General features: G+C 46.1%; 1 protein-coding gene across 4 annotated transcripts in view; it reads right to left on the reverse strand.

Moving 5' to 3' along the window:
* Positions 1–21274, reverse strand: part of LOC128791059 (putative methyltransferase DDB_G0268948) — a 171555-nt gene that overhangs the window by 47552 nt on the left and 102729 nt on the right. For 2 of the 4 annotated variants that reach the window (XM_053948406.1, XM_053948402.1), the window contains exons 2-3: positions 19821–19932; positions 18203–18382 (exon numbers count right to left, since the gene is read on the reverse strand). The gene's annotated coding sequence lies outside the window, so the exon portion shown is untranslated. Of the gene's footprint in view, positions 1–18202; positions 18383–19820; positions 19936–21274 lie in introns of those variants that run through there. The other 2 variants (XM_053948403.1, XM_053948404.1) reach the window with 2 other exon arrangements.

Below are 21274 nucleotides of genomic sequence, written 5' to 3' on the forward strand. Positions count from 1 at the left end.
TTGGACCTCTGGGGCTGTGGAAGCTCTCCAGAACACTTTCAATTGCCTTGATCCTTCCAGCTTCCCTGATCCCAAACTCAGGCAGCAAAGCCAGCATTACCATTTCATAGGGTGGGTTTAAAGCCAGGGTGAAGATGAAGAGATGCTGATATGGCTTGAGCTCCAAGTCAAACAAAGTGGAAGGAACTAAACAGAGCAGAGGAGTCTTTTTGTTTCGCAAATCATGGCAATCGCCAGCTCTCCCTTACCTGCTAAACACATCTCAAGCTTGTGGAAAAGTATTAGGGAATGAGCTCATGACACCAGCTGATGCTGGAGTAATCTCCTCACCTCCTGGGCCAAGCTGCAATCAGCTCTCTGGGGACCAGAGTGTGTTTGGGGCCAGGAGCAGGAAGGAGGACTCACTCCTGCAGGAAGCTGACCCAGGCAGGATGGGCTGATAGCCACCTATCAGCAAGGTTTCCATTGCTAGCAGCTGGCAGAGTCTCAAATTTGCTTGGATTGCTGCTCTGCTGCCTCCTTGCTATCCGAGACCTCCTCTGGAGCAACCTCTCAGTGCTGCCCTGCCAGGCACTGTCCCAGGGGCAGTGCCCTCCCCAGCCCCATGGCACCCTCCCAGGGGCAGTGCCCTCCCCAGCCCCATGGCACCGTCCCAGGGGCAGAGCCCTCCCCAGCCCCATGGCACTGTCCCAGGGGCACTGTCCCAGGGGCAGTGCCCTCCCCAGCCCCATGGCACCCTCCCAGGGGCAGTACCCTCCCCAGCCCCACCCAAGCCCCTCCGGAGGGCTGCACACCCTGGAGCAAGGGCTGGATCTGTCGCTGGGAGGGAGGACCTCGCTCCTTGAGCTCCCTGCGGTCCCACCAAGGCCCACACGGTGACAGGCAGCCACGTTTCACTACTTCCAGCCTGACAATTCTTAGAGTGGATATGAAAAAAAAAAAACAACAAACCTACTCTGAAGAAAAACCTTCAGCAAAAAAGGCCCAGTGGACATCTGTGCAAGCTCTGTCCAGATGTTTGTCTCGGCTGGCTGCTGGGGTGGGGTGTATTTGACATTTACATTTAACAAAACATCCAAAGTGCTGTGATTACAAAGGGCCAGGGGAGACACACTAGAAATGGGAAGGAAGGAGTTTTTCCTGTTTGCAGTGGCTGGATTTGTCTGACACTTGGGCATAACAAATCCTTCACAGACTGGCAGCAAGGGAGAAGGGAGCTCTGGTTTAGCTCATCACTCACAACATTACAATCAGATCACACTTGGCCACAGAGAAAAGAAAAAAAAAATAAAACACACCTCCCAAACATACATCACAAAACTAAACATTTTGTCACTTTGTAAAAATAGAAGCTAAAGCCAGGAAAGACCTCCAAGTATTTCCACTTCAGAGACAGCAGGAGAAAGAAAGAGGAGAGGTTAATCCAGAGAATGGAAAGAGAAATTTTAATATCTACTTTTCAGCCTGGACTTAAGGTAAATAGTTCTCCTTGTGTCATATGAACAAGTTGACAAAGGCTGAAACAAAACCACAAACAAGCCCCAAGGCATTATCCTTGAATAGCAGAAATCCTTGTGCTGCTGTCAGCCACTCCCGAGATCCCAGCTGCACCCAGAGGGGGCAAGGACATAGTGACAGACCTGATGAACAGCTCATAAAGTTGCATTTTTAAAAAGAAATGTCTGGACTTTCCTAGGCTGCCCAGCTACCTGGTCAGACTGCACACAGGACAAATGCCCAAGAATAGCCCAGACCAGCCAAGGATCAGTCCCTAAAATATCCAGAGCAATCTGCAATCACCAAGGCAGTTGTATCACTGCAGCAAAGGAAACCAACAGATTAATTTTCCCATTTGGATTTGTCAGATTTCTATTCAGTTTGGGTGGGGGAAAGCATTTTTACCGTGCTGTGATAAAGGAATAAAGATGAGGTACTAAGAGATGCTGTGACACCTGGAATAGCTTTTCTATTCACCCAGCACTGGTCTTCTCTAGCCCAGATTTGGTGAAGGGATGTGGCAGAGGGATACATTCCTGCAAGTTTGCTTGTCTGTGCAGCACATCTCACTCACTGCTACTCCCAGGTAACAGAAATCTAATTCCAAGGACAAACCATGGCACCTGATTGGGGCCATATGCAGGGAGCACAGTGGCCACTGAGGGAAGAGGCAAGAGTCCAGCTTCCCAAGCTAAGCATTAAATTGTCTTCCCAGAAGGAGGACAGGCACTCCCAGGCAGGCTTGGCTTTTGTTTCTTCTTTGCTTGTGTACCAGGAGCATCTCCATCAAAGAAGAAGTTCTTTCTTATCTGAGGACATTTGAAGTGTCCTCTTTTAGCAGTTTGAAACATGCACATAAACTTTTCACCATGAACCGTGCACGGCCCCATCAGCAAGATCCCAGTAATTAATTAGACAAACCACTTATTTAGCCACCAAATCTGACCAAACAGTTGTCAAAAGTTTCAGGCAATGCACTGCAATTCCCAGCCCAGGATAACAGCGTGGCTCCTGGTGAGCAGGGAAGGCAGGGATCCAACCTTCCAGAGAAACAAGGCATCCTTTTGTGAGCGCAGCCCTCAGGGCTTCTCTTTGTCATCCAAGAGTAATTATTTTGCATATCTCAGCCTGGGTGAGCTTGAGGATTGCATTTCATTATGTCCCAGGCACAGGTGTTATACCAGACTTTAAGGAGAATTTTTGACCCTGAAGGGGACAAGGAAAACTGGATATTGAGAGACTGTTAATAAAAATGAACCACTAGAAAGAACATTGTAGATAAAACAAATATGGCCCCTTTAATTATTCATAGGCAGTAATTAATTCATGTTATTAACTAATTAATGACTCACTTCAAGGACAAGGGGAAATGGTCTGTTTATAGCTTAAAATGATGTTATTGCTGCTTAGAAAACAAAAACAAAACATCAGTTGAAGATCAAACAGCTCTGTCAAGTCCTGAATTTGGTTCCAGGAAATCCTGTGTTCTTCTCCCCAAGGAGCAGTGATTCACAGTTGTGTCTTGCTAAAGAGACTGAAGCTGGGTGCTCTCATTTGCTCCACTTTGACAAGTTTTTACATTTTTTTGGTCCAAATTTGCAGATTCCCAGAGCCAAAATAAGCTGTGGAGTGTGAGACAATAATAAAAAATTGAGATTTATTACAAGGTTAGTAATATTTTAGCACTTTGGAGACCTGGTAAAGAGCCAAGACAGCCTTCTCTTTCTCTTTGCCAAGTATTGTAAGAAACAGAACAAAACAATATGGTGCCTGCCCTCGAACACTCACAACCCAGCAAGCAGAGAGATGAAAAGTGCTTCAGGTCATGGAAAAATCGTGACTTTCCCAGGAGACTGTGACAGCTTCACCCAGTCCCACACGTGGGCTTGGTGCACCCAAGTTCTGGGGAAATAGAGGAAGACCTGTTGCACTTCTGTCTCCAGGAAAGACCTAAAAAGGTTTAGAAGTGTTTCAGTAGTGTTTCAGTGTCCCATAAATTGCCTTCCCTTGAAATGCTTGTGAGGTGTTTGGGTGCAGAGGGAGCCCGAGTTCAGGCTGCTCCTTGGCTGGAGAAGCAACACCTCAAACAAAACGAGTGTGTCATTTCTCAGGCAAGGGAGAGCTGAAGGGGCTGCTTGCTGCTGCTCCAGAAGGGAGGTGTGGGGCCAGAATTCCCAGCTGTCCAAACCTGTATGAGCTGGAAGAACTCTGCTGATCAGTTTATGGGAGCTCAGGTTGTAAACTGCACTTCTGGCCCACTTTGGTTTTCTTCCCAATTTCTCACAAGAAGCCTTGCTGAGACAAGGGAGGGGGTGCAGCTTCTGTCAATCTTGTTGCCAATCCTCCTTGCTTCTGACAGGATGTGAATTTTGTCACCAAGCTAAGCACAACCAGATGGGGACAGCAGCCAAATAGGTCTACATAACATCACAAATCTCAACTACCACAGAAAAGAAAAAAAGAAGTCCTGACAAGCCTTCCCCAAACCTCTCTAAACTCACCCACCCTCATTACTTGCACTAAGACACAAATTGGTCTATAATGAGCATCCTACAAGAAATACAACCCCTACCTCAATATCCTGTGATTTCCAGGTCCTAATTAAGGGAAAATTTCAGGAAATGGAATTATAGCCCCAAAGAGCACATGTGACCACTTGCAACAGGGGTGTCAGTAGATACACTAGTTCTTAACTCCCCAAAATACTGTGGAGATCATCACTTTCCTCTTTCCAGCTGAATTCATGGACTCATCACAATTCTAAGAGAACAAACTCACAACAGCCAAGTGGGCAAGCAACAGAATGAACAGCCTCCAGCCATTATTAGAAGAAAATACATGAGGGATTTTTATTGGCAACACCAGTCTTTAAAGACATTGATTATTCAGCCTTATCACACAACTTAGTATAACTAATTTGCATTTGTACTCTTCATGACTTCCTCTGCATCACTGAGGACACAGCTTTTCTGTTAAAAGAAGAGAAAAGCCCCTCAGTAGGTGGGGTCTCACTTGAGCAGGGTAGAGGGGCAGAATCCCCTCCCTTATCCTGTTGCCCACACTTCTTAAAATGGTAAATATTATTGTGGTTTTTTCTCATGTTTTCTAGATGTTTAAAAGAAAAAACCCTCTAGCATTATTAATGTTTGGTGGGATTAAAAATCCTCTGTCCCCTCCCACCCACCCTACTTCTTCCCAGCAGAGATGCCTGAGGCCACCAAGTCAGACCAGGAATTCCTGACCACCAAGGGGCTTGTTGTTTTGGAAACAGCAGTCAATGACTAGAACAGACATGGAAGACCAGGCTGAAAAGAGATGATGGATGCGAGGACACTGGAAACACAACTTGGTTCTGAAAGTCTTTTCTCCTCTGAGCAAACCACGTTCCAAAGATGCTCAGAGCACTTTCCACATTAGCTCGCACTGAGAACACAGAAAAAAGGGGAAAAAGAATCTTCCAAAGGGAAAAAATATCAGAGGCCTTGATTTGGCAACTCTTAGAACAGATTAGCCTTCATCTTGCAAAAAAATCCCAAGTAAAAACATCAGTTCAATAGGAAAAAGAACCACTCCAAAATAGTATTGTTTAGGAAAAATAGCAATTGAATGTTTTAAGTTGTATTGTTTTCCAGAACGCTTTGAAATAGAAGTAGCTTTGAAACATTCACAGTTCTCACCCGAACTCTTTTCAAGTCCCTTTACAAGAGTAATTAGAGAGAATAATTCAGGTCTGCCTTGCACATGGTTAGATGAGTCTGCAGTACAACAGAACATGGGCAGCTAGAGATATTGGAGGGTTTTTTCCAGGCATGATTCTTCTGTAGTCTTCCATCTGTTCCCAATAGGATTAGAGGAGACCAAACACTGCCTTCCACAAGCTATACTCTTTTGGATGTAATTTGATTAAAAAAAAAAAAAAGAAAAAAAAAATTAAAATTGGGAAATGGCTGTAAAGGGAAATAATGCCAGGGGTGGAGGGTGGAGAAGAAGGGGATTGCCAAGAGGGCTGCAGTTTCCAGCATGAGTCAGCAGAGTAATTTTTTTTTTTTTAATATATATATATTGCAGAGCACAGTGATGCCCTGAAGACCACAACAGATGAAACCTCTTTACTGTGTGTGTTTTATCAATCAGGCAGCAAGATCTCATTACTTCCTGACAGAGGAACTCCCTGCAAAAACAGCTGGGATGCTTTTAAAAAATCCACCAAGAAAACCCACAACTTATTTATATTTTAAGGAGAGCTTGGGCAATCTTTGCCCTTGAGGAGCTTGCCAGTATGAGCAACTTCTTCCACCTCCCTATATCTGATTTATCACCACAATATACAAGAACTTGCTTTTCTCTCTCCCTGTCCTTGCAGCTCTGTAGGATTTGTGAGTCCTCAAGGGCACCTTTTATTTGCTCTTAAATCCTGCTGAAAACTTTCTCTTTTGGAAAACATTGCCATCTCCCAGGGGCTGGCTATGGTTCCCACCTCCCACAGCAGCCAGCCCCTTTTACTGGTGTTTACTCCACTTCCTTGGCACTCACACATCACTCCATGCCTACAGAGGAACTGGGAGAGCTGCACCATCCCCAGCCACACAGCAGCTCTGCCTCCCTGGGAGGCTGAAAGAGGCACCCTCAGAGCCCCAAAAGTGGTGGGAACACCTCATTCTCACCACTCAAACCCTCTGAGGGGTCAGGTCTAGGTGCCCCAAGACCCCTTAGCCCAGCAAACGCCTCTGAGATCTCACACAACCTACCAAAAGGGCTTTTTTTCCCCCCTTCTTACAGTAAAATTACAGTTTCCAGTCCTTCATCCTTAGCAGCCTCACTGTACCACCCAAAAGTCCAAGTAGGACACTGGCCACTTGGTTACCAACAATTCAGTGTCAGATTAAAGACTGGCAGACCTCTGCAAGAAGGGTGGCAGGAAAAGCTAAAAGCACCTGCTTATCAACAGAAGGAAAACCAACACTGAAAAATGATGAATACCTGCTATAAATGGAAGCTCCCAGAACAGCTCAGTAATCCCCATGCTGTTGCTCATAGCTGTGCCACTGGGGACAGTTATTTCCTCCCTCTGCTCCTGGGAACAGGCAGGATGTAAGGATTAGAGGGTGGCTCACCCTCTCAGAAGAGCTGCCTAAGTGCTGGAGGAGCAGAGGTGTTGAGGAATGCTGGTCCCAACACAGCTGAGTCAACTCCCCAGTTAGCAGCCAGGCAGATGTCCTCAAACACATTCCTGCTCCCCCAGACCTCCTCAGAAAACATCTCAGGTGGGTTGTGTTTGGCAATTTGCTTCCCCAGGACTGTCTCCACCCCCTCCCTGCCTTCAGGGCTGGGTCAGGGCAATCACAGACACATTGTCCATGGAGATGGACAATTTTTGGGCAGTCAGGGCTCGGGTCAGGGTGGCCTGAACTCCCTTCATGCTGCAGGCAGTGTGCTGCTCCTTCACATCACAGGGATAGTTAGAGCTCTTCAGATGCAACCAGACTTTCATCAAAATGACCCCCAACTGTGACACTCTACAAAGGTGGCCATGTCTAGTCTGTAATTTCCCTGGAGCACCAAGAGAAGCTGCCACTCTACCCCTGCCAGGAGCCTTGGAGCTGCTTTGTCCCAGGTGTCACTCAGCGCTGCCAAGAAGGCGTTATTGTTAGAAACAATAGAACTTTTAAATAATTTTAGTTAATGGCTTTAATGAACTTTTAAAGTAATTGTTTTAATTATTAATAACCAGTCTATAATAATTAAAAATAGTGTGTTAGTCTTAAATTACTCTTAGTCAGCATTTAGCAATGTTGTCATAAGCTACTTCTGGAGCTTGGGGAAAACTACTGAAACTTTGAGTTTTGATAAACTAACTCTGATATGCTTCAAAGAACAAAGCCTGGGAGAAGAGAGGTATGTTGTTGAAACTGGATACAAGGAGTGCAGAATTATGGACCACAAGGACATGTTGCAGAAACCAGAAGATAAAGAAAATATTAATAAAGACTCGCTATATGTATGCTGGAAAGTCCCTGCTGGAGGAAAAACATACTAAAAATATGGAGTAATTAGCATGAACAGTGAAAAATCAATAACCAATAGAGGACAGAATACTAATTAATGAATGATGTAATTTTAGACCAATGAATATTAATTTCTTTGTTTGCCAAAAATGTATAAATAAGTGGAAAAGTTTTGTATCAGTGTTTGTGTGGAGGCCAGAATTTTGTTGGCCGCACACACAAACCTTGGCCAAGAATAAAGTAATGCCTGACTCACTAACACCACAAAGTCAGCGTTAGAAGGTTTTATTTATCCTGATTTCAGAGGATTTGGTGACATTATCATGAGTGATAACCCAGGCAGGCTTTAGGATAAAGGGCTTGTTTTTCTGTCCCTTCTGCATGAACACATGGAATTCTCAGGCAAGAGAATAAAGAATATTCTCATTCTTTACTCTGAGGCAGGAGCTGGAGCAGCTCACCCAGCCCAGGCTGTGCCTTGCATGTCTCGGAGGATTCCTCCCCACGTCTGTGAAACATCAGAGCTTTCTGCTCAAGCACATGTGGGCTCCTGCCCAGCTCATCCTCTCTTCTCCCTCATCTCTGAGTAGGGCCAAAGAATTTTCTGCTCTATTTCTCCTGACTGAAACAGGTTTTGACCCCAGTGCTTTCAGACCTGGGGCCCTGACTTCAGCACCCATTTGTATGAAAGCAGGTTGTGGTGTCACAGTGAGGAGGTCCAGCCTTGACCCAAAACCAACAGGGGTCAGTGGGAAGGCACTTGGGGGATTGTTTTGGGCTGTGGGTGCCCAGTTCAGGGGTGAAAGCACTGGGGCTCAAAAGAAAGCAGTAGAGTGGTTCTGCTCTTGCCATTTGGCTGCTGGGTCCTTCTGTATTTAATCATTCTGCTTCCTTAAACATCTCCATCATGGCACAGGACCCTTTGAAACCTTGGGGTGGAGGGAGTTAAGAGTCATTAAAAAAACCAGCTCAGAAATGGAGCCTTCTCAAATGAGCTGTGCCACCAAAATCAATCACCAAGTAGTTGTGAGCTATGAAAGGACTGGGGAAAGTCAGGGTCAATTTGCAAACAGAGCGAACGGGAGGAAATCCGATGCATAAATAATCTGTCATGAACTCTTCACCCGCTGCTCTCCCTGCTAAACCTTCCATGAGCTAATCAGCAGCTCTGTTCCTCAGTGAAGGCTGACAGTGTGTGTGCCTTCTGTGGTGTGATGTGATCGCCCCTAATTGATTTTGGCCACGGACTGGCTGTGCGTGCTGCATATCTGGGAAGAGCAATAACTTGAGCATGCAATCATCCTGGGCAGTGACCAAGACAAGTTGTTCTCCAACAATCACTGGATACCTTCCTCCGTGCAGCCTCAGTGCTCCAGCTTAGCTCATCGTTTGGGACATTTTCCTCTGCTGCCTTGAAGCACCTGCTTGCTGGAGATGAGGCTTCCTGGCCATTTAACCTTGGATTTCATGAATGAAAATGAAATGAAATTAATGTATAAATTTTTCTTTGGAAAAGGCAAACAACTCTTTTAAAAGGACTAGAAAAAAAATCTCTGGGTTCTATGTGGCACATTTTGGAGGTCTGCAAGGACACAGCTGAGATGCTGTGAACACTGATGTGGGTGACACACTATAAAAATAGCTGGAATCCTTGCAGAAAGACAGTTCTCTCCTCTGGTACTGTGCTTCATTAGTATTCCCACACCATTACAGCCCCAAACCTCTTCCTCATCATCAAACACTCTTCTTTGTGGCCAGACCTTCTTTCAATATCTACTGCTTGCCTTGATGGACTTTCACCGTGAGATTGGTCACAAAAGACATTTCACTCACTGCTCTACAAGCAACCATCCTCAGTTCATGGCATATGTTCATCCATCAGCAGATTTTAGGATTTCTCAGGAAGAGTTCCCCACTAGGATCTCTGATGGGAGTTTAAACTGCTGGCCTGAGAACAAGGGTAGATAACCTTACCCAGCTTTTGTTTCGTAAATCAAAAGTACTGGCTGGGCCCAGATTTAAATGAACCCAAAACTCATTGACAAGAAAAGGTGATTCCAACCAAGATGTGGATTGATTTATAAACCAGTCCAGGTTCTATAAGGAGTATACCCTGCTCCAGGGTAGTCTCTTTCATCCTGTAGCTGTGCACAAAAAGGAAGCAGTGCCCTTAGCTTCTCACCACCTGCCTTTTAGCACAGGTTGCTTGCTGATTCCCAAAGGCATTTCCATACAAAATGCCCCTTTGGCTTAAAGTGACTTTTCTAACACACAAATGGCTCTGACTGAGAAGGACCAAGGGCAATTTGTGCTGGAAAAAGGGAGGGTCCTCTTTAAGAGGTGCTGCTGTAGCAGGCCAAGCCAGTCAGGTCTTCAGCTAGAAGAGAGATTTGAATGGACCCTGATGGCAGCTAAAAATATGGCAGAGGATAGGAAGTATCATGGGAACAGGTCCTCTGGAGGTCAAATTGAAGGTCCACCAAAGCCAGTGACCTTAGGCAGGAAGAGGGGAGCCTGCAGGGGATCCCTCCCTCCCTGTCCTTCTCCTTGCAGCCACCTTGCAGCAGGTCAGGGACTGCCAGCAGCATGGATGAATGACTCCTCCCAAACCTGAATCCTCTTCCATTTTCAGTCTCTGACAAGGGGTTTTGGTGTTATCTCCTCCATGCTGTGTGTGACTGAAAGCCCTCTCTCATATCCCCTCAGGGCAGTCATTCCTTTACTTGTTTTCCTCCTCCATAGCTTTCTATAGCCTTCTTGAGGAAGATGAATAGGACTGCACACAGAATCCCGACCCCAGGGATTTATTTAATCACACAGAGTGCTTTCTGTGCTGTTCACTATTTGTCTGTGATAAGTCCTGCCTTTTGGTCTCTGGTGAGCATTAAGCTGATGTTTGTACAGGCTGATCTACAGTAAACTCTCTGGAGCAGTGATAACTGGGTGTGCTTGTGGCTGGGCTCCCTTTCTGCTACGTGCTTCACCTTGCACTTGACAAAATCCAATCTCATCTGCCATTTTCCCAAATATCCCTCAGTACCAAGACATCCTTCTGCATCTCTTTGCAGTCAGCTTTAGCTCTAGATAATCCTCCTGAATGTTTGGAAAACACTTCTCTGTAAAATCGAAGTGTTTCCTCCTGCCCTTTGTTTGCTTATTATTATACATTTGTAATTGATGAAAAATCTTTCCCTCCTGGGGAGGGGGCTTTTTAAAAGCCTACTGACTCTGTCAGCCTTAGCTAAGGGTTGTTTGACACTTCAAATAGTTGTTATAGATTTGTGAAGTGTGATTTCTCCCTACAAATGCCAGACTAGCTCCTCCCCAGTCTATCATTTTCAACCAAATGCCTACTAATTCTAACATGTCTGCCAGCCTGTCTGACAGACATATCAGGATTCCTGGTCTGTGGGTCCCAGGAGGTGTTTTAGGAACTGGTGACGTATTTACCACACTCCAAACTTCCAGCACAGAGACTGGTTTAAGCAAGAGGCTTCACACCACAGAAGTGGACCGGTAGTTTCCTATCTAAGCAACAGCAGAGCTCCTGGGAGAGCAGCAACTCTTTCAGCAAGTCATTGCTATTGGTTCTCTTGGCTTGGTCTGATCAAGGTTTCATGGCTTAATGAGCCATCACCCAGCAGGCAAGCTGGCTGCAGACACCTCCCAAAATGGGGGTTTAAGCTAGTGAGTTTTACTTCACAACGGAACTGGATGAAGAAGACACATTTATTCCAGCTTTCTGACAGGCAATAAACAATTTGCTAGGACAATTCTGTTTCTCCAGTTGTAAATCACTGCCCCTGGCTCATGTGGTGCTCATATTCAGAGTAGCTGAAATATCATGGAATCACAGAATGCTCTGGGTTGGAAGGAACCTTAAAGCCCATCTTGTTCCACCCCCCTGCCATGGCCAGGGACACCTTCCACTATCCCAGGCTGCTCCAAGCCCTGTCCAACCTGGCCTTGGACACTTCCAGGGATCCAAGGGCAGCCACAGCTTCTCTGGGCACCCTGTGCCTCAGCATCCTCACAGGGAAGAATTCTTCCCCAATATCCCATCTAACCCTGCCCTATGGCAGTGAGAAGACGTTCCACTTTTCCTGTCACTCCAGCCACTTGTCAAAAATCTCTCTACAGCTCCTTTAGGCACTGGAAGGGCTTTAAGGTGTCCTCAGAGCCTTCTCTTCTCCAGGTGAACACCCCCAGCTCTCCAGGCACCAAAGAACTTTCAGCCCAAGGACAGGACAGGATGGGCAGAGGGTACAAGTGTTTTCCAAGGATGGGGGAGCTGTGCACGAATCCTTGTCTTTGATGTAGGGCCTGGATTTCAGACTTACAACCTCAGTCATTATGAGAAAACGCTGACGTGGTAGGATAAGCTGGGTCTGAGGCTGCAGGGGTGAGAGGTTAAAACACTCTTGAACTAGACACAAGCTGAAAGAACTGCTGCCAGGTTAACTCCTAGAAAATCAGCCTCAGTCCAAAGGGCTGAACATAAATTGGTGTATAAGCTAAACCAAGTGCTGATGCAGCCTCTGCTGGACCAGCACACCCAGCCCTGCTGTACCACGGGCCAGCCTGACATTCCACCATCACTGACACTGCCATCACATCATTTGTTACCAACCCCACTTGTCCTCCCTTCCTCTGCTTGTCACTTCAAGGGACAGGACCTGCAGCAGCACAGCCTGCAGAGCCCTGATTCATCTGTCCCCATTTGAGCATCCTCCTCTGAGGGCTGCCTCCTGCTCCTGGACAGAAAGCACTGCCTCTCTGGGCTCTTACGGGGAAAAAGCATGCAAGAATTATCTAGTTCAGACTTTTTGGCAGGCTTTCTATCTGCATTATAGTGTATATTTCTAGACAATGTCTTTGCCCTTTTGTGGTCATTTCAGAACAAACTGAGCTGCCTTCTTCAATATTTTGGTACCTCTGCAAACTTGCCTTAGACCAAACAGAGGTTTGGAGTGAATCAAATTTTGGTGGAGTTATTTTAACATATGAGCAATAAACACTCCCCTTCTCTTTCTGCTTTGCTACTAACTCACATCACAGTTACTCCAGGATTTTGCTACAGGAAAACAGCATCAGACACAACAAATGGGAGGCACAAGTACAGTCATGGCTGTTGCCTGTGTTTATGGGAGCTCTGCATTTATCCCACGCTTGGGTCTTTAAAACTTGAGCTGTATAAAAATGTCTGTAGTGAAACATGAAACCGAATGAGACTGACCCAAACTGGGATTTGGTTTTACATGGGAAAGTCAGGCGAAGTTCACCTAGAGAGTTGTGAAGGTTCATGAACCTTGTGAGTGAGCAGAGGTCCAGTTCTGAACAAGCCTAGACAAACCTTTTCCGGAAATTTTAAACAACTGTGCATTTGGGAACAGAGATCCTTTAAAATAAATACTTTTGATAGGAAATCCATTGGAGTGAAACCTGGTGGCTTCAACAGTGCTTAACATTATTATGTTGAATGAACTGCAAGTTCAAGCTCACACAGAGCCTGAGAAGTGTTAAATGAGTGGGAATGAACCTCCTTGTTCCGGGGGCTCCAATTAAAAATGTGTCATTTGCAGCTCTGGAGTTAAGGAGAGGTGTATTTTGCTTTATTGGATAAATGCACTATGTCTGAAATATGGATCTCTCTGGGTGGGACCTTCACATATTCAAAGCATCTCTTCATTTTCTCCTGAAAAGCCTCTCAGGAATAATTTTTTACTGTGAAATACCAGTCTGACCTTTCTGGACCTTCTTTTGGCCATGCTCAGCAAAATACTTCACAAACACCAATGCAATGTAACTGAGGGTTCTTTAAGCTCTACTACTGTTAACAGCTGAAAATCAGAAATATTTTTGGAGAACACATCCTTAGAGACAGGTCCTCTGACTATCAGTACTATGATACCATGAAATAAAACCCAGGAACTCACCAACATAACAGAGTTTCCCTGAGGTAAAGAAATATTCCAGCAACTTGACAGCAGTTAGGGATTTTTGCTTTGGGTCATGACTCCAACTTTTTTTTTTTTCCCCCCAGATTTGGCCAGGAGAAATGGAAAAAGATTTACAGTACAGCTAAAGGCCAGACACCAAACCTCTTGACTTATCGTCTGGTATCTAATCTTTAAATTAGAAAGGAACTGAAGACACGGCTTCAGAAGTTACCACTACCGGGTTCCTAAAGCTGGGGAAAAAAATCACAATAATGTAGTTTTTAGAAGCCAGATGGGTAATCCACAGTGTTATTAACATGTGGAACACAAGCTGGTCTGCAAGGGGCTCTGCTGTCCCTTTCTCTGGAGCCTAGGCAGCAGTGGTGCTGCACAGATCTGAGCTCCAAACACGAGGCACGATGGTGGTCCTGGCCTCATGACTGGCAGCAGCAGTGGGAAGAGGGTGCCAGGGGTTGGAGCTCTTTTTGTGATGAACCTACGCTTGATACCCCTGGCTCCTGTCCTGCCTGCCATGCTCACTCCAGAGATGAATGGAGATGGGCAGGGCAGAGCAGGGAGCTCGTCTGGCAGCTTCAAAACAGAAAGGAAGAAAACTTCACAGCCAGCTTTTTCTTTGTTCAGCAGTAAGGAATGACCCTCATTCTCCCTAATAAAACTCCCCAGCCATCCTGTGATGGGCAAAGGAATAAGAACTAAGAGATGGAACGGTGGTGCACGTGCCATAAACATCACTTCTGTGTGCGCTCCGCTGCCAGAGCACACATAATAAAGCTTAATTTCCTGGTGCCGTGCCCTGACTGCAGTACACTGCCCAGATCTTCCTCTTGCTCTCAGCTGAGAGCCAAGTCATTCTATAGGATTATTTTGTTAAGAGCAAAGCTATTTGATCTGAAGAGATTTAGCACCAGATTATGGCCACAGCTTTTTCCGGATCAGCGGCAGCAGGGGAAGAGGGCAGGAGCTATCTGGTGATTTGAGTTGGATCTTGGAGTTTGGGAGACCCAGGTTCAGTCCTTTCAGCAAGCTCCCCACACATCTGGAGATAAGATACCTCTCCTTCTGTTTGCACACTGAACCTCACACCTCTCCTCTACCATGGGGGAAAGTAGGTTTTGATAGAGCTGCTGACTTGGGGAGAATTCCTGGTTTTCATTTCTCACAGAATCACAGAACGGTTTGTGTTGGAAGGGACCTTAAAGCTCATCTCATTCCAAGCCCTGCCATGGACAAGGACACCTTCCACTAGAGCAGGTTGCTCCAAGCCCTGTCCAAATTATCCTTGACCACTTCCAGGGATGGGGCAAATTGCTGTCCTTCGTTTCGTGAATTGTTTAATGACAATGACTCTCCCCTGGACTCCTTAAATTTCATCTCTCTTTTTGCACATAAATATTCCCTTTATATACAGACAAGTCTAACTTGCATAGGGAATGGGAATAGTCTTACAAATTTCATAGTCTAGCTTCCCAAAACAGCCAGTTCCAGCCAGGATGGTTTATTACAACATCCTTTGGACTCTCACACTGTTGGAAAGTGTTACCTGAGTACTTCTAGTGAAACACATGAATGGACACATGTCTAAAAGAGATTTGTACAGATGGGTGCACACACAGACAGGCTCTGCTCCTGAAAGCACTCTGTGACAACTCCTTCCTTGTAAAAAATTATTATTGTTACCACACAACTGCTCTTCTGACACACCTGCAGCTCTACAGGGAAGAATGTTTATCTCAGGCTCTCAGTTGGGTTGGCACCAACAAAAGCATCGCTGCTCCCACCATAAAGTCCTTCAGTACAAAGTACAAGTCATTTTATAGAGAGAAGATCTTTCCAGAATTTTAGATTTGCTCCACAGTGAGGGAAGTGAGAGGTATGACACATCCCTTCCACCTCATGGGCTGGAATTGCACCTGAAATCCCCATCCCATCCCATCCCATCCCATCCCATCCCATCCATCCCATCCCATCCCATCCCATCCCCCTCCGTTTCCCCAGTCTGTCTCTATTTCACACACCAATTTTGAATGTTATGCACCTGGAGCAAGCTGCAACTCCAAAACCAGCAAGAGAAACCATAATCATAAGTTCCACAGCCCAAAGCAGCCATCGTGGGATGCTCTGAGTCTCTTCCAACTTCATAAAACAATGGCCAAACCTCCTTTGATTGCTCTGGGAGCAGGTTTTAGCTCTTTCTGAACCAATTAAATACTTCTTTCTCCAGGGCCATGCCTTAGTGTTAATTCTTTGGAAAACACAGACAAAGCTGTATCCCTCTGAGGACGCTGGGTAAGCTGTTGCCAAATCTGCTTTAATTTTGGTGTGTGTGGAACTATGAAGCAGCAGCAGGGCCCATCACATGAGCTGGGGTACACATCTAACATGCCAAGCCCTGTGGCAGTGGGACAAAAAACATTTCAGCTCATGGGGGGCTCTTTGAATCTGCAGCCTGGTGCAACCCATGGATCAGCTCTGGGTCAGTCACCCTGCAGGGTTTTGTGGGCCTCAGTTTAGAAACCACAGGGCTGCATCAGAAAAGTAACATAGAAATTTCATTTAGACTGGAAAAGAAAAAGTTAATTTAAATAAAACATAATGGAATATAAATATAATTATGATTTTACCAACTGTGACAGCCCTAGCAGTTACAGGAAATGCTGAAAATACAAAACTTGAAAATACAAAACAACTGCTCTTAGAATTGGATATTCTAGTGAATCTTCCTTCCCAGCTCCATGATGAATTCTTGGACAGCTAAATAAGAAATCAGGACTGGGCACTGCTCACATTATGGGCAGAAACAAAGTCATGGTAACATGGAGTTGATTGTAAGCCTTGACTAAAGGCACTGTATTAATTCCATGGATTTGCTAAGAGCTTGGGCCAAATGATTAAATTGGTACTGCTATTTATGGATCAGATGTTTAAATTACAGGTCAACTTCACTGATGTAACGATGACCCCAGGCCTCTGTAAGAGCAAAGCTGAAGGGCTGGCCAGAGAGATGCTCACAGGGTTTGACAACTTGAGAAACTTGGCACAAACATGGGCTCCTGAGATGTGTGAGGAGACAGAGACTGGTGGTCCTGAGCCTCCACTGGCCCTTGGGAAAAGGTGGAGCTGAAAAGGGGGGTGCAGAGGCCACCACGGCGGCCTCCCTGTCCCCTCTGCTGCACAAGTCATGACCTCTCCAGACTACAAGCAACACTGTGGAGATTGTGGGTATCATGTTGCTTAAAACTGGATGCTGAAGCCTCTAGCTGAGACAATTTATTGCTGTTCACAGAGGAAATGAGTACAAATTTGGCTGGGGACATAAATAAATATGAGATCATTTGCTTGGTGCTGACTTATGTGATGAATGGTTTGTATTTAACCGTTTCCATCACACGTTGTCCAAATCCTGGAAGCAGCGTTCTTCTTCTGGGATCAACAGGAGCTGTAGGTGCTCTGCTCCTCAAAACAGCCACATTTGCCAGTGCCAAAATAAGCACCAGGCACTTCTCAACTCTCTCTTTCAGGATTTTGTGTTTGCAGCATTTGTTACTAAACAGTCAAACTGATCGTTGCTAAAGCCCTGAGACATCATGACTTGTCCTTTTCAAACTTCCATCTAGGCCATTTTTCACACTTATACTGAAATGTTCACCAGGTCTACATGTTTTGCACCAGATATTTCTTTGTGCATCTGTATACTGAAAGAAACCTTTAAAAGTAACAGTTGGTAGAACAAATGGCAGTGTGATTTTCAGTGTTTGAGATTCTGATTATTCAAAATTTCATCACAATGCCCAGATCCCAATATCCAGCCTTATGTATGGAGTTCTGACTGAATGGATCTGATTTTGGGAGCACGATAATAAAATGTAGAATACAGCTATAAATCAGAGTTTGCAGCACTGCAAGCACAAAGTTTGGTTTCTACCATCAAAGCACTCTGAGAACAATAGAAGTCTGCACTGAAGTAGTTTGTGCTGTCAGATGGAGGGAAGATGTGGATGGTCTGGGGGAAGGAGGAAAGCTTGGAGCTGCCACAGATTTGCTTTAACATAAATCTGTGCAGCGTCCTTCATGCCCCTGAAGACACATAGCCAATAACCTTTTGAGCAAGAGACAACGTCACAGGCCACAAAAGGAAAATTTCCAGGCCAAAGGTCTATGACTGCCCCAGGAGCAGCTGCAGTAATGATGTGAGCTGGAAGAAACGTGGTGGTTTAAAAGCTGTGAGCTTCTATGATCTTAAGGTGAGATGTATCATGGAATCAACCCCTGTAAGAGCATCTTGGGCTTAAGAGTGCTTCACTTGAAGCTTCAGTTCATCAAGCCATGTATTAAAGACCTGTGGAAGGCAGACTGGGGCTCAATGGAGTGTTTTAAAGCTCCTTTGTAGAATCAGAGAATGGTTTGTGTTGAAGAGACCTTAAAGCTCATCTAGTTGCAATCCCCTGCTCCAGATAGTTCCTGTGGCCCTGGCTAAGGATGCTTTCATGTGAATGCCACCTGCCTCAGCTCCTGTGCACCAGGAACTTAAAACAGAACACCTTCCACTCTTGATCCAGGTCTTGGTGAACCTGCTTCCCATTCTAGTTCTGAATTTCTAAGAATAATTTACACATACTCTGACAGCAGCCAAGGGAATCACAGGCTATTCTTGCACTCCTCTGCAGGGTTTGTTCTACCAGCCTTTGAGAATTGATGTCCCCAGAGAAAACTCAGGTAAACCAGGCCAAGAGAACATCATACCTTCTTATCCTGTGGGGCTCTCCTGAAATCATCCTGTTCTGCATCGTGTTTCTTTGGCCCTGACTGCAGCCAACTTGATTTACCCACCAAGGGCTAGGAGCTGTCTTCCCTGGTGTTGTAGGGCCATTGGGCTCTGGAGCACAATGTGTTCCTTGCAAGTGGATCTCCGTGCAGACAGGCCTGGGAAGAAAAACAGACCAAGCCAGGGTTACTTCCATCCTCCTAATGCCTGTCCATAGTTAGGTATTTAAAAAAAAAAAATGTTGTTGTTACAAGCACCTTGCTGACAACAAATCCTTTCTCATACATCCTTTTAGTGCTGGTGCCCTCCCTCCAGCAATGTCAAATGGAAAGAGTAAGGTTTCAGGCTCTGTACCAAGAAATTCCTGTTTTGAAAAGGCCAGACACAACAGCTGGGAAATTTTTGGTTGTTGCTGCCTTGTGTCAGTTCTTGCCCATTCCTGGAGTGGGGTGTAATTTCTGAAGCCTAGCAGCATTTGAAGCAGGCTGAGCAATCTTTGAATAATATCTTGGCTGACATTTCCCAGAGGCAGGAGTGTGTACTAACACAGAGCTATATGTGTGTTTTATGGCTGTCTATATACACACAGGCCTGGGGGGAGGAAAGGGGGGTAACTCAGCACGTCTGGCTTTCAAAATGCTGATTCAGGAGACTGGAAGCTACCCCCAGGTTGCTGTTCTAGCCAACCCTGCCCAGTTTTCATCCAAGATGAGTCTAGGAGAGCTGAGATGTCTGTTTAGGAAGAGGATCCAGCCCCAAAAGCAGTGACTGCCAGCAGCACTGCCGGGCTGTAATTATGAACAGATTTGTTTTTGTGATATTCACATTCCCAATGCTCCCCCTGCCTTTCCCCCTCTCAAGGCACTGTCTCCTCTCCTCCTCCTCCTCACATACATGCCGAGCCCCTGTGGGGACACACATTTCCATGGGCAGCAGCAGTGGAAACCAATGTCAGCCCAGTCATCTCCTGGAAGCAGCCTCCTACTCTCTCCAGCACCACGTTTCCATTACAGCAGCAAGGGATTTTTGTCCTCTCACAGGTGACTTCCCCCTTGGATCCTGTCAGGAGTGACTAAGAGGTGTCATTTTGTCTGTTTTCTCCAGTGTGGCTGCCCACACACATTCCCACAACTGTTTCTTCCCCCAGACTCTTTGGAGACACACATGTGCACAGAGGAGGAGAGAATCCCCTCGTCTCCAGGAAAGGCAAGGGAAGCTGTCTGAGCATTTAGCCCCAGAAAATTCAGCACAGGGGATGCAATCTGAACTGAGGACTTGAGACTAATCACATCAAGCTCTGAGCATTTGATCAGTCCTTCTCTGCCCTGCAGTTTAGCTGAGCTGTTAGGGGGCTTTGTCCTGGGGTTTTCATCCCAAGCATGCTCTGCCCCAGACAGGGATTATCCAACTGCACAAGCAGAATCAAGATGTGGAGTAGGAGAACACTTCAGAATCACCTCCTGATAAAATATCTGAGGCATTTGAATCCACATCCATCTTTCCTGGCAAAGTCTTTGTATCTCAGATATTTTGCTTTCAGAAGTTCTTTGGGCCTGAGCCCAAGAAGGAACACCTCCTCCTCTTCCTCCCACCCACCTGAGCCGGCAGAGGCAGCTGGTGGGGGCACTCCTTGCCCGTGGAATCTGGAAGGAGATCTGCAACAAGTCACCAGTGCTGGCTCTGCCTCTCTCCTGTGGGGATCAGGACTCTGCTGAGGAAAAGCAGATAGGGTTTCACACAATCCAAAGCACATGTACAGTAACTAAAGCTGCGTAAGCACTTTTCTTTCCTGGGGAAATTTTCCAAACGTATGTTTCAAAGGAATGTGAAAATATCCCCCCTCCTTTCTTGCTTGCTTCCTATAAGTCCAGCCCGATGTGGACAATCCCCTCAGACTCTGCTCCAAGAGGGATTTAAGGGTTGGGAAGGGGTAGGGATGACAAGGCTGGGAATTCATGTCCTGAGCAGCCAGTGCAGAGCAGGCCCCTAGGAAAGGACTTACCAGTCATAGAAACCACTTAAGGTGAATCATACAGTGCTGCTGTGAGAAAACACACCCAGGCACTCAAATTCAGTGAAAATGGATGTGTTTGGGGTCATTTCCCTCTATTTAAGCACCATCAGATGTTTGTATCCTCCACAGACAATTCAACTTTTTGGGCATCCCCTCCTCCTCCAGGAATGTCCATGCAAAAGGAAATTTCTCCATGGGAAGTAGTTTGTTTAAAAGCCAGTTTTCACAGGGGAGGAGAAAAGCAAAGCCTTGACCAAACATTCTGACCAGCTGCTTTGTGCATGTATTGGCTGCAGTGGCTGGGGGCTGCACAGGGCTGCTAAAGACAGAGCTCCAGGGGGATGAGGCAAAGGTCTGGGGTCTCCAGCACAGGAAAGACATGGACACGTTGGAGTGAGTCCACAGAAGAGCCATGAAGATGATCAGAGGGATGGAGCAGCTCTGCAGAAAGGCTGGGAGAATTGGGATTTTTCATGCTGGAGAAGGATTTGGGGTGACCTAATTGTGGCCTTCCAGTGCCTGAGGAGCTGACAAGAAACGTGAAGAGAGAAAACTTACAAGGGCCTGGAGTGACAATGCAAGGGGGAATGGCGCCCCACTGGGAGGATTAGATCAGATATTGGGGAAGAATTCTTCCCTTTGAGGGTGGTGATGTCCTCGCACAGGTTGCCCAGAGAAGCTGTGGCTGCCCCTGGATCCCTGGAATTGTTCCAGGCCAGGCTGGATGGGGCTTGGAGCAACGTGGGATAGAGGAAGGTGTCCTTGCCCATGGCAGAGCTGAGTTTTAATGTCCCTTCCAACCCAAACCACTCTGGGACTCTATGAGAATGCTTGATGAGCAATGCCCAACCCTTCTGCAGGAGCTGAGCAGGGGAATCAGCTCTCGGGATGGTGCCCATGAACATGGAGCCAATATGCCCTGCTGATCCCATGATGGCTGCACCCTTCCCTTGTGTGGCAGGCACATTCTTCTCTCTCAGGATTTTTCATAGAGGAGCACAGAGAGAAGAAAGAGAAAACAATTTCTATTTCTGCT

Source organism: Vidua chalybeata, chromosome 7 (assembly GCF_026979565.1).
Source record: "Vidua chalybeata isolate OUT-0048 chromosome 7, bVidCha1 merged haplotype, whole genome shotgun sequence".
Classification (NCBI taxonomy): Eukaryota; Metazoa; Chordata; class Aves; order Passeriformes; family Viduidae; genus Vidua; species Vidua chalybeata.